Below are 12257 nucleotides of genomic sequence, written 5' to 3' on the forward strand. Positions count from 1 at the left end.
AGACAGGGTTTAGCCATGTTGGCCAAGCTAGTCTCAAACTCCTGACCTCAGGTGATCTGCCTGCCTCGGCCTCCCAAAATGCTGGATTACAGGCATGAGCCACTGTGCCTGGCCGGAAGTTTCTTCTCTTGAGCAAACAGCTCTTTTTATAGGTCAAGAAACCTATTTACAAAAAGAAACAAAAAATTTATGTAATTATGATATAAACATTTAAAATAAATTGTAATACTCTTTCATGATAAAAGATCCATGAACCAGAACTTGTAAGTATTTAAGGAATGAAATTAAGGTTGATTTGTTTGTTTGTTTGTTTTTGAGATGAAGCCTCGTTCTGTCACCCAGAATGGAGTGCAGTGGCGCGATCTCGGCTCATTGCAACCTCTGCCTCCCAGGTTCAAGTGATTCTCCTGCCTCAGCCTCCCAAGTAGCTGGGATTATAGGCACCCGCCACCAGGCCCAGCTAATTTTTGTATTTTTAGTGGAGACAGGGTTTCACCATGTTGGCCAGGCTGGTCTCGAACTCCTGGCCGCAAGTGATCCACCCACCTCAGCCTCCCAAAGTGCTGGGATTACAGGCGTGAGCTACTGTGCCAGGACAATATTGAGGTTGATTTGTAAAGATAAGTCATAATTAACATGGATAGTGCTTACCATGTCCTTAGACTATTCTAAGTGCTCTACATGAGAGTGTATGTGTTACCAAAACACCAGGGGTTCAGTCTAGGTCCTGCTGCTCTCTGCACAGAAAACCAATCACTGAAACCACGATTACTGCCAAGGAAGAAGGCTTTAATTGGGTGCTGCAGCAGAGGAATTGGGAACTCAGTCTCAAATCCAATTCCCTGACTGACTGTAACTAGGGGTTTATGTAGCAGAAAAGACATGTAACAATGTATAAGAAAAGGAGAGGCTGGACACGGTGGCTCATGCCTGTAATCCCAGCACTTTGAGAGGCCAAAGCAGGCACATCACCTGAGGTCAGGAGTTCAAGACTAGCCTGGCCAACATAGTGAAACCCTGTCTTTACTAAAAATAGAAAAATTAGCTGGGTGTGGTAGTGCCTGTAATCCCAGCTACTTGGGAGGTTGAGGCAGGACAATTGCTTGAACCCGGGAGGTGGAGGTTGCAGTGAGCTGAGATTGTACCATCGCACCCTAGCCTGAGCAACAAGAGTTTTTTCAGACTCCATCTGAAAAAAAAAAGAAAAAAAAAAAAAAAAAAGAAAACAAGAACTAGGGAGGAGCAAGGCAGCAATCATGATGAATGAGGGGTCCCCGAATCTCATTGTCTGGATGTGGTGACCTGGTGAGTTTCAGTTCTTTGATAATTTTTTTGAGAGACCTAAAGGTAGTTTTTTGAGGAAAAAACTCAGATAAAACAAATGTGGCCAGGCACGGTGGCTCACGCCTGTAATCCTAACACTTTGGGAGGCTGAGGCAGGTGGATCACCTGAGGTCAGGAGTTCGAGACCAGCCTGGCCAACATAGTGAAACCCTGTCTCTACTAAAAAAAAATACAAAAAAAAAAAAAAATTAGCTGGGCGTGGTTATGCACACCTGTAGTCCCAGCTATTCGGGAGGCTGAGGCAGGAGAATCACTTGAACCTAGGAGCCAGAGGTTGCAGTCAGCCAAGGTGATGCCACTGTCCTCCAGCCTGGGCGACAGATGAGACTCCATCTCAAAAAAGTTAAATAGATAAATAAAATAAAATAAAACAAATGTAAGTTTCAAATTTAAGACCAGGTCAGTTTCTTTTTCTGTTGTTGTTCCAATTTTAGTATATGTGCTGACTAAGCCAGCACAAGAAGGGTCTATTTCTATGTTTATCCCAAAAAACTTCTATGGGACTATGGGGTCAGTTTCATATACACATACATAAATACATGAATGTGTATATTCCTCACAGTTATATAAGTAAATAAAAGGTCTTCACAACAACCCCATTAAGATGAGGACACTGAGACAGAGCAGGGTTAAATAGTCTCTCCAAGCTAAACTCAAGGATGTTTGGCACTGGAGTCCATGTTTTTAATAATTATGCCACATGAATATCAAGAGCTCTGAAGAGAACATTAAGCCAATAAATTCTGTCTCCTTATCCGTGTTTTGATACCACAGTATGTAAAACACCAAGTGCTTCCTTTGGACATAAGGTACATCTAAAGCTTATTATAAACTTCTTCTGCAAGAAAAGGGGTGACTAATTTGTTTTGGCACCCTCTTTGATCTGTGACAAAACTCTCTAGATTTAATGACTGATTCTGAGATTCCAAACAATTTGTCAATCTAAAGTACATTGCTGGTTGGGCGCGATGGCTCACGCCTGTAATCCCAGCACTTTGGGAGGCTGAGGCGAGTGGATCACCTGAGGTCAGGAATTTGAGACCAGCCTAGCCAATATGGTGAAACACCATCTCTACTAAAAATACAAAAATTAGCTGGGTGTGGTGGCGCATGCCTGTAGTTCCAGCTACTGGGGAGGCTAAGGCAGGAGAATCGCTTGAACCTAGGAGGCGGAGGTTGCAGTGAGTTGAGATGGCAGCACTCCACTCCAGCCTGGATGACAGACTGAGACTCCATCTCAAAAAAATAAAAAAATAGCTTTCTGCCCATGGACACTGCCGAGGAAGCATCATTAAAGTCTCTCTTCTCCCTGCTGTCATGTATAAGTCAGAGTCTCCTAAAGAGCCCGAACAACTGAGGAAGCTCTTCATTAGACGGTTGAGCTTTGAAACAACTGATGAGAGCCTGAGGAGCCACATTGAGCAATGGGAATGCTCACGGACTGTGTGGTCATAAGACATCCAAACACCAAGTGCTCCAGGGACTGTGGGTTTGTCACATATGCCACTGTGGAGGAGGGGAATGCAGCCACAAATGCACGGCCACACAAGGTGGATGGAAGAGTTGTGGAAACAAAGAGAGCTGTCTCAAGAGAAGAATCTCAAAGATTCTCAAAGAGAAGATTCTCAACTAATACTTTTTCACTTAACTGTGAAAAAGATATTTGTTGGTGGCACTAAAGAAGACACTGAAGAACATCACCTAAGAGATTTTTTTTTTTGTTTTCAGATGGAGGCTTGCTCTGTTGCTAGGCTGGAGTACAGTGCTGCGATCTCGGCTCACTGCAACCTCCGCCTCCTGGGTTCAAGCGATTCTTCTGCCTCAGCCTACCGAGTAGCTGGGACTACAGGGGCACACCACCATGCCCAGCCAATTTTTGTATTTTTAGTAGAGACGGTGTTTCATCATATTGGCCAGGCTGCTCTCGAACTCCTGACCTGGTGATCTGCCTGCCTCGGCCTCCCAAAGTGCTGGGATTACAGGTGTGAGCCACTGCACCCAGCCATAAATGTCTTTTTAAAAAATAATAATAATAATAATTTCAAAAAATAAAGTACCATTACTTTAGGATCAAATGTGGATACATTCAAAACAATGTACTGAAAATGGGTCTTTATTTTCCAGAAGGCTAACCACTGGGCCACATGATGTAAATTAATTTTTATATGAGAAATGTATCTACCTTAATAATTTGCTTGGATTTGGGAGGAAAAAAAGAAAAAAAAAAAAAGAGGCTGGACTCCATGGTTAACTCCCCTAATCCCATAACTTTGAGAGGCTGAGGTGGGACGATCACTTGAGCCCAGGAGTTCAAGACCAACCTGGGCCGTCACCAATCAGCCTAGGCTGACTCCGTCTCTACAAAAAATTTTAAAGTTAGCCAGGCGTGGTGGTGTGTGCCTGTGGACCCAGCTGCTAGGAAGTCTGAGATGGGAGATTGCTTGGGCCCAAGAGGCAGAAGTTGCAGTGAACCATGATTACGCCACTACACTCCAGCCTGCAAATGCAGGAAGATCCTGTCTAAAAAAAAAAAAGCAAAGGAAACATACTTTGTGAGATTATAATCAACCCCATACAACAAATTATTTTAGAACAATTCCCAAAAGACATTTTTATTTTGGGAGAGAGACCACAATTGTCTCCCTATACTCACATATATATGAATGAACCCATACAATAATTTCTGATTGATCTTACTTAAACACCACTTTCTTTTTTATAATTTTTATTGATTTATTTTTTCTTGAGACAGGATCTCTGTCACTCAGGCTGGAGTACAGTGGTACGATCTCAACTCACTGCAGCCTCAACCTCCTGGGCTCAGGTGATCCTCCCACCTCAGCCTCCTGAGTAGCTGGAATACAGGCACATGCCACCATGCCTGGCTAACTGTAAAATTTCTTGTAGAGACTTGATTTTGCCATGTTGCCCAGGCTGGTCTTGAACTCCTGGGCTCAAGCGATTCTCCTGCCTCAGCCTCCAAAGTGCTGGGATTACAGGTGTGAGCCACCACACCTGAGTGACGTATTTCTTTAAAACACTCAGTTTTTAATAAAACATGTCCATCTTGTGCCAACTTTAATTGACTGAGAGTGGGTGCCTGGAATTCTGTGTTGAGAAGGAATATGAGGCTGAGTCCAGGCTGATCCAGAGTGACTCTGGTATCAATTGTATCTACCATAGCTATGGGTAAGCACAGTGGCAGCATGAGTGCTATATACCATGGCTGAATTAGAGGATACACTTTCTATTAAAAAAAAAAAAAAGAGTAATTGTATTTTCGGCTGGGTGAGGTGGCTCACGCCTGTTATCCCAGCACTTTAGGAGGCTGAGGTGGGCAGATCACTTGAGGTCAGGAGTTTGAGACCAACCTGGCCAACATGGTGAAACCCCATCTCTACGAAAAATACAAAAATTAGCCAAGTGTGATGGCAGGCGCCTGTAATCCCAGCTACACGGGAGGCTGGGGCAGGGAGAATTGCTTGAACCCAGAAGGACGAGGTTGCAGTGAGCCAGGATTGCATCACTGCACTCCAGCCTGGGCGACAAAAGTGAAAACTCCGTCTAAAAAAACAAAAATTTATTTTCTCCCCTCATGGAAGTTAGAATGAAACTGGGAATATAACACAAGTATGCCAAACCATTTAAACCAAATGAGAACCGGGGGAAAAAAAATCCAAACTAATGAAGGCCATTTTTAATAAAAATAATACCATTTTATTATCCCCTAAATGAAAAATTAACACTCCAGGCCGGGCGCGGTGGCTCACGCCTGTAATCCCACCACTTTGGGAGGCCGAGACGGGTGGATCACGAGGTCAGGAGTTGAAGACCAGGCTGGCCAACATGATGCAACCCCGTCTCTACCAAAAATACAAAAATTAGCCGGGCATAGTGCCAGGCGCCTGTAATCCCAGCTACTTGGGAGGCTGAGGCAGGAGAATCGCTTCAATCCGGGAGGCAGAGGTTGCAGTGAGCAGAGATCATGCCACTGCACTCCAGCCTGGGCAACATAGCGAGACTCCATCTCAAAAAAAAAAAAAGAAAAGAAAAATTAACACTCCAAATTACTCCTTGAACGTTTCAAGAATGAACACCTGGGCCATCAGCTGTTTCATGTAAGGATGAAAGAGGAAGGAAACAGAAATTTGTGTTAAAAGGAAGCAAGCTGGGGCCAGATGTAAAGAAAGTAAGGGACATACCTGGGCAGGAAGAGAGGAAAAAACATTCTATGAGGAAAGAGAGACCGGTACAAAGAAAAAGAGAAAGTAAAATTTTTCTGTCTGGGTGAAGCATATTATGAAAACTGGCCAGGTGCTGTGGCTCCTGCCTGTAGTCCTAGAACTTTGGGAGGCCGAGACAGGAGGATCACTTGAGCCCAGGAGTTTGAGACCAGCCTGGGCAACACAGGGAGACCCTGAGCTACAAAAAAAATCAAAAAATTAGCCAGGCATGGTGGTGCGTGCCTGTGGTCCCAGGAGGCTGAGGTGGGAGGATCACTTGAGCCCTGGAGGTTGAGTCTGCAGTGAGCCATGATCATGCCACTGCACTCCAGCCTGGTCAACAGAGTGAGAGCCTGTCTCAAAACAAGAATAATAATAATAGGCCGGGCGTGGTGGCTCACGCCTGTAATCCCAGCACTTTGGGAGGCCGAGGTGGGTGGATCACGAGGTCAGGAGATCGAGACCATCCTGGCTAAAATGGTGAAACCCCGTCTCTACTAAAAATACAAAAAATTAGCCGGGTGTAGTGGCGGGCGCCTGTAGTCCCAGCTACTTGGGAGGCTGAGGCAGGAGAATGGCGTGAACCCAGGAGGCGGAGCTTGCAGTGAGCCGAGATCCCGCCACTGCACTCCGGCCTGGGCGACAGAGCAAGACTCCGTCTCAAAAAAAAAATAAAATAAAAAATAATAATAATAATAAAAGTTAAAAATAATATTAAGAAAATAATATCCAAAATTTGGAAATAAGCAGAAGAGAATCCCTTGAACCCAGGAGGCAGAGGTCATACTCTGTGTGACAGAGTGAAAATCCACCTCAAAAAAAAAAAAATTGGGGGGAAAAAAGGATGGGTGTGTCTGAACTAAACATGTAAAGACTTTTTTTCCTTATTATTCCCTAAGTAATCATATATAATTACTATTTATATAGCAATTGCATTTTATTAAGTATTTTAAGTAATCTGATTTAAAGCATATGGATGTGCATAGATTATATGCAAATATTGCATCATTGTATATAAGGGACCTGAGCATCCATGGATTTTGGTGTCCACATGGGGTCCTGGAACCAATTCCCAGAGATACTAAGGGATGACTGTATCCACTCTCTTCTCAGATGAGGAAAAGGTGACTGAGCATTTATTATTCTCTAAGTCTGTACTTGTGCCTATGTGGGTGACTATGTAGGTATCCCCGTTTTCACAGCAATATCTGAAGCTGTAAGATTCATAAAGAAGTAGCAGCTTGCCTGTAAAGAAAGCCTAAAGAAGTGGGGAAATCAGTAGAATACGAAAGTTTAGGGAAGAAAGATTCCAGGAGGTGGGAACAACCTATAGTGTAGAATGCTGCAAAAATGTCAAGCAGGATGTGGTTTAAAAAGTGTCCATTCGTTTGTTCATTCCATAAGTATTTATTGGCCACTTAGTATATGCCAAAGACTGTATTAGGCATTAGGTACAGTAATAAACAAAGCCAGGCCAGGCACAGTGGCTCATGCCCGTAATCCTAGCACTTTGGGAGACTGAGGTGGGCAGATCACCTGACGTTAGGAGTTGAGACCAGCCTGACCAACATAGCAAAAGCCCGTCTCTACTAAAAATAGAAAACTTAGCCAGGAGTGGTGGCACATGCCCGTAATCCCAGCTACTTGGGAAGCTGAGACAGAAGAATCGCTTGAACCCAGGAGGCAGAGGTTGCAGTGAGCCAAAATCACGCCACTGCACTCCAGCCTGGGTGACAAAGTGAGACTCTGTCTCAAAAACATAAAAATAAAAGTAAAGCCGGGCTCGGTGGCTCATGCCTGTAATCCCAGCATTTTGGGAGGCTGAGGCAGGAGGATCACCTGAGGTCAGGAGTTCAAGACCAGCATGGCCAACATGGTGAAACCCTGTCTCTACAAAAATAAAAAAATTTGCAGGGCATGATGGCAGGTGCCTGTAATCCCAGTCACTAGGGAGGGTGTGGTGGGAGAATTGCTTGAACCCAGGAGGTGGAGGTTGCAGTGAGCTGAGATCGCACCATTGCACTCCAGCCTGGGTGACAGAGCAAGACTCTGTCTCAAAAAAACAATAAATAAAATAAAATAAGTTTAAAAAATAAAATAAAATAGGCCTGGCGCAATGGCTCATGCCTATAATCCCAGCACTTTGGGAGGCCTAGGCGGGTGGATCACTTGAGGCCAGGAGTTTGAGACCAGCCTGGCCAATGTGGAGAAACCTCGTCTCTACTAAAAATACAAAAATTAGCTGGGCGTGGTGGCACACACCTGTAACCCCAGCTATTCGGGAGGCTGAGACAAGAGAATCACTTGAACCAAGGAGGCGGAGATTGCAGTGAGCTGAGATCACACCACTGCACTCCAGCCGAGGCGACAGAGTGAGACACCGTCATACAATGCAATGCAATGCAATGCAATACATACAACACAACAAAACAAAATAAAATAAACAAAATCAAAATTGTCCCTGCTGACATTCAGTATAGTGAAAGAGACATACATTTAATCACTCATTTAAGAAATAAAGCCGGATGTGGTGGCTCACACCTGTAAGCCTAACATTTTGGGAGGCCAAGATGAGGGGATAGCTTGAGGCCAGGAGTTTAAGAGCAGCCTGGGCAACAAAGCAAGACCCCATCTCTATAAAAAATAAATTAGTGGGCCAGGCACAGTGGCTCACACCTGTAATCCCAGCACTTTGGGAGGCCGAGGCTGATGGATCACTTGAGGTCAGGAGTTCGAGACCAGCCTGGCCAGCATGGTGAAACCCTGTCTGTACTAAAAATACAAAAAATTAGCCAGGCATGGTGGCAGGGGCCTATAATCCCAGCTACTCAGGAGACTGAGGCAGGAGAACTGCTTGAACCCAGGAGGCAGAGGTTGCAGTGAGCCAAGATCGCAGCATTGCACTCTAACCTGGGCAACAAGAGCAAAATTCCGTCTCAAAAAAAAAACCTAAAAATAAAAATAAATTAGTGGATGCAGTGTACACCTGTAGTCTCAGCTACTCAGGAGGCTGAAGCTAGAGGATCACTTGAGCCTGGGAGATTGAGGCTGCAGTGACAGTGCCACTGCATTGCAGCCTGGGCAAAAGAGTGGGACCCTGTCTCAAAAAAAGAAAAAAAAAAAAAGAGAAAGAACTATTAACATTTTAAGACTCCGGTGCCAGTCAAGATGGAGGAATCCACTCTAGGTTATTTCTATTGCTGGTTATAACTAAACACTCTGGAATAAATACAAAAAGCAACTCCTTGTGCACTCTGAAAAGTAAACAAATGCAGAGTCGAACTTGTAGAAAGGGGCCCACATGAGAGTGAGTTTCCGTGTGTGTGTGTGTGGGGGTGTGTGTGTGTGTGTGTGTGTGATCTGAGGATAGGCATACAGTGAGCTGTGGCAGTGCAGTGTGGACAGCTAAAACTCCCAGAGAAGTCCTGTCTGTGTAGATCGAGGAACTCAGAAAATGAGTCCCTGGGTTTCAGAGCTGTGAGGGAGAAATGTCCATTTTTTCCCTCTCTCTCTTGCTGTGGCAGTGGCATGGGCAACTAACCCTCCTTGAGAAGCCCCATCATTCTGGCTCTAGGACAGAGGCAGAAAGTTGAGAAGAATCCCAGAGAGGAGACCTAGAGAAGGGTTCTCCTACTTCTGTGCACAAATAAGCATCTGTCCAGGGCTCATTCCTGAGGTGCATATACACAGAATACCCCAAAGCAGCACAGCAAAAGCCTTGAAAACCGAACAACAACATAAGGCACAAATCCAAGTCTAATCCCCAAAGGGCACAGATAGATGTAGGATGATCTAAAGCAGCACAGGACAGGCTTTGAAAACTGTCTTCACATTGGAATCCACAGGGAGAAAAAAGGGCAAGACAGACCTTGCAGTCTCAATCCAACCAGGATGACTGAATGCTGAAAACAACAACTAAAATCAGCATTCTCTGGAGGACTTTAATAGGACCCAGAGAGTCACAAAGGAATATTCAAACTGTTCAGGATACAAACTGGTATTATTCAACATACAAAGAGTCATGAAAAAGTGACCATTCTCAAGCGAAAAAGATAATCAACAGGTACAAATGCCAAGATGATGGAATTATCAAAGACTTTAAGAAAGCTATTATCATCATGCTCTATAAGATAAAAGTGAACATGCTAAGATATAAGTTCTCAACAGAAGAAAAAACTATGAAAAAGAACCAACCAGAAAATTTACAACTGAAAAAATATATCTGAAATAAAAAATTTCACTAGATGGTATCAATAATAGGATAAAGATTACCAATAGAGGAAAGAGTTAGTGAAGATGGATCAAGAGAAACTGTCCAGGCCAGGCATGGTGGATCAAGAGAAACTGTCCAGGCCAGGCATGGTGGCTCATGCCTGTAATTTGGGAGGCCAAGGTGGGTGGATCACCTGAGGTCAGGAGCTTGAGACCAGCCTGGCCAACATAGTGAAACCCCGTCTCTACTAAAAATACAAATATTAGCCGGGCATGGTGGTGGGCGCCTGTAATCCCAGCTACTCAGAGGCTGAGGCAGGAGAATCACTTGAACATGGGAGGCAGAGGTTGCAATGAGCCAAGATTGTGCCATTGCACTCCAGCCTGGGCGACAAGAGTGAAACTCCATCTCAAAAACAAACAAACAAACACACAAAAAAACAAAAAAACAAAAAAAAAAAAGAGAGAGAGAGAGAGAAATTGTCCAATCTGAAGAACAGAGAAAAACAGATTAAAAAGAAAATGAACAGAGAGCCTCAGGAACATGTGGGGCAATATTAGGTGGTCTAACATTCACATAATTGGAGCTCTAGAAGGAGAGGCGTATTTGTTTCCTGTAAATGCTGCACCAAATGATCACAAACTTAGTAGCTGAAAGCAACAGAAATTTATTCTTTCACAGTTCTATAGCCCAGAAGTCTAAAATTAAAGTGTTGGCAGGGCTGCATTGCCTCTGGAGGCTGTAGGGGATAATCCATTCCTTGCCTTCTTCCAGCTTCCGGCAGCTATCAGCATTCCTTGGCTTAAGGCCATATATCTCTCTGCTCCATCTTCACATGGCTTTCTCCTCTGTGTCTCTATTGCCTCTTTTGCCTCTCTCTTATAAGGACACTTGGGATGGTATTCAGGACCCATCTGAAAAATCCAAGGTAACTGACTCCTCTCAAAATCCTTAATTACATCCACAAAGACTCTTTTTCCAAATAAAATAATATTTATGAGTTTCAGGAATTAAAACTTGACATCTTTGGGTGGCTATTTATTCAGCCTACTACAACAGACAGAAGTACCTGCAGAAAAAAATACATTACACAGGCCGGGCACGGTGGCTCACGCCTGTGTAATCCCAGCACTTTGGGAGGCCAAGGCAGGCGGATCACAAGGTCAGGGGTTCAAGACCAGCCTGGCCAATATGGTGAAACCCCACCTCTACTAAAAATATGACAATTAGCCAGGCATGGTGGTGCGTGCCTGTGGTCCCAGCTGCTCGGGAGGCTGACGCAGAAGAATCACTTGAACCCAGGAGGCAGAGGTTGCGGTGAGCCGAGATTGCACCATTGCATTCTAGCCTGGGGAACAGAGCAAGACTCCGTCTCAGAAAAAAAAAAAAAAAAAAAAAAAAAGGCGGGGCACCGTAGCTCACGCCTGTAATCCCAGCACTTTGGGAGGCCGAGGTGGGTGGATCACGAGGTGATGATATCGAGACCATCCTGGCTAACATGCTGAAACCCTGTCTTTACTAAAAATACAAAATATTAGCCGGGCGTGGTGGCGAGTGCCTGTAGTCCCAGCTACTTGGGAGGTTGAGGCAGAAGAGTCGAGTGAACACGGGAAGCAGAGCTTGCAGTGAGCCGAGATCGTGCCACTGCACTCAAGCCTAGGCAACAGAGCAAGACTCCGTCTCAAAAAAAAAAAAAAAAAAAAAGAAAAAGAAAAAGAAAGAAAAAACTACATTACATATAGGGGAACGATGATTTGACTTTAGATTTCTTATTAGAAACCTTGAAGAGTAGAAACAGTGGAATATCTTTTTTTTTTTTTTTTAAATTGAGATGGAATCTCGTTCTGTCATCCAGGCTGAAGTGCAGTGGCACGATCCCAGCTCATTGCATCCTGGGTTCAAGCAGTTCTCCCACCTCTGCCTCCAGAGTAGCTGAGATTACAGGTGCATGCCACCACGCCCAGCTAATTTTCTTATTTTTAGTAGAGATGGAGTTTCACCATGTTGGCCAGGCTGGTCTAGAATTCCTGACCTCAAGTGATCCACCCACCTCGGCCTCCCAAACTGCTGCGGTTACAGGCGTGAGCCACTGCGCCCGGCCAGGAATATCTTTAATTTGCTAAAACAAACTGTCTACTCAGAATTAGATATCAATGAAAATATCCTTCATTAATGAAGGGAAAACTAAAGATATTCTCAAATGAAGGAAAACTAAGACAATTCATTGGCAGCAGACCTGTACTAACAGAAAATACCGAAGGTGCCAGGCACAGTAGCTCACATCTGTAATCCCAGCACTTTGGCACTTTGAGAGGCCGAGGTGAGAGGATCATATATAAAATTATATACTTGGCTGAGTGTGGTGACTCATGCCTGTAATCCCAGCACTTTGGGAGATCAAGGCGGGAGGATTGCTTGAGCCCAAGAGCTCAAGATCAGCCTGGGCAACATAGTGACATCCCATCTCCACAGAAAAT

Source organism: Pongo pygmaeus, chromosome 19 (genome assembly GCF_028885625.2).
Source record: "Pongo pygmaeus isolate AG05252 chromosome 19, NHGRI_mPonPyg2-v2.0_pri, whole genome shotgun sequence".
Classification (NCBI taxonomy): domain Eukaryota; kingdom Metazoa; phylum Chordata; class Mammalia; order Primates; family Hominidae; genus Pongo; species Pongo pygmaeus.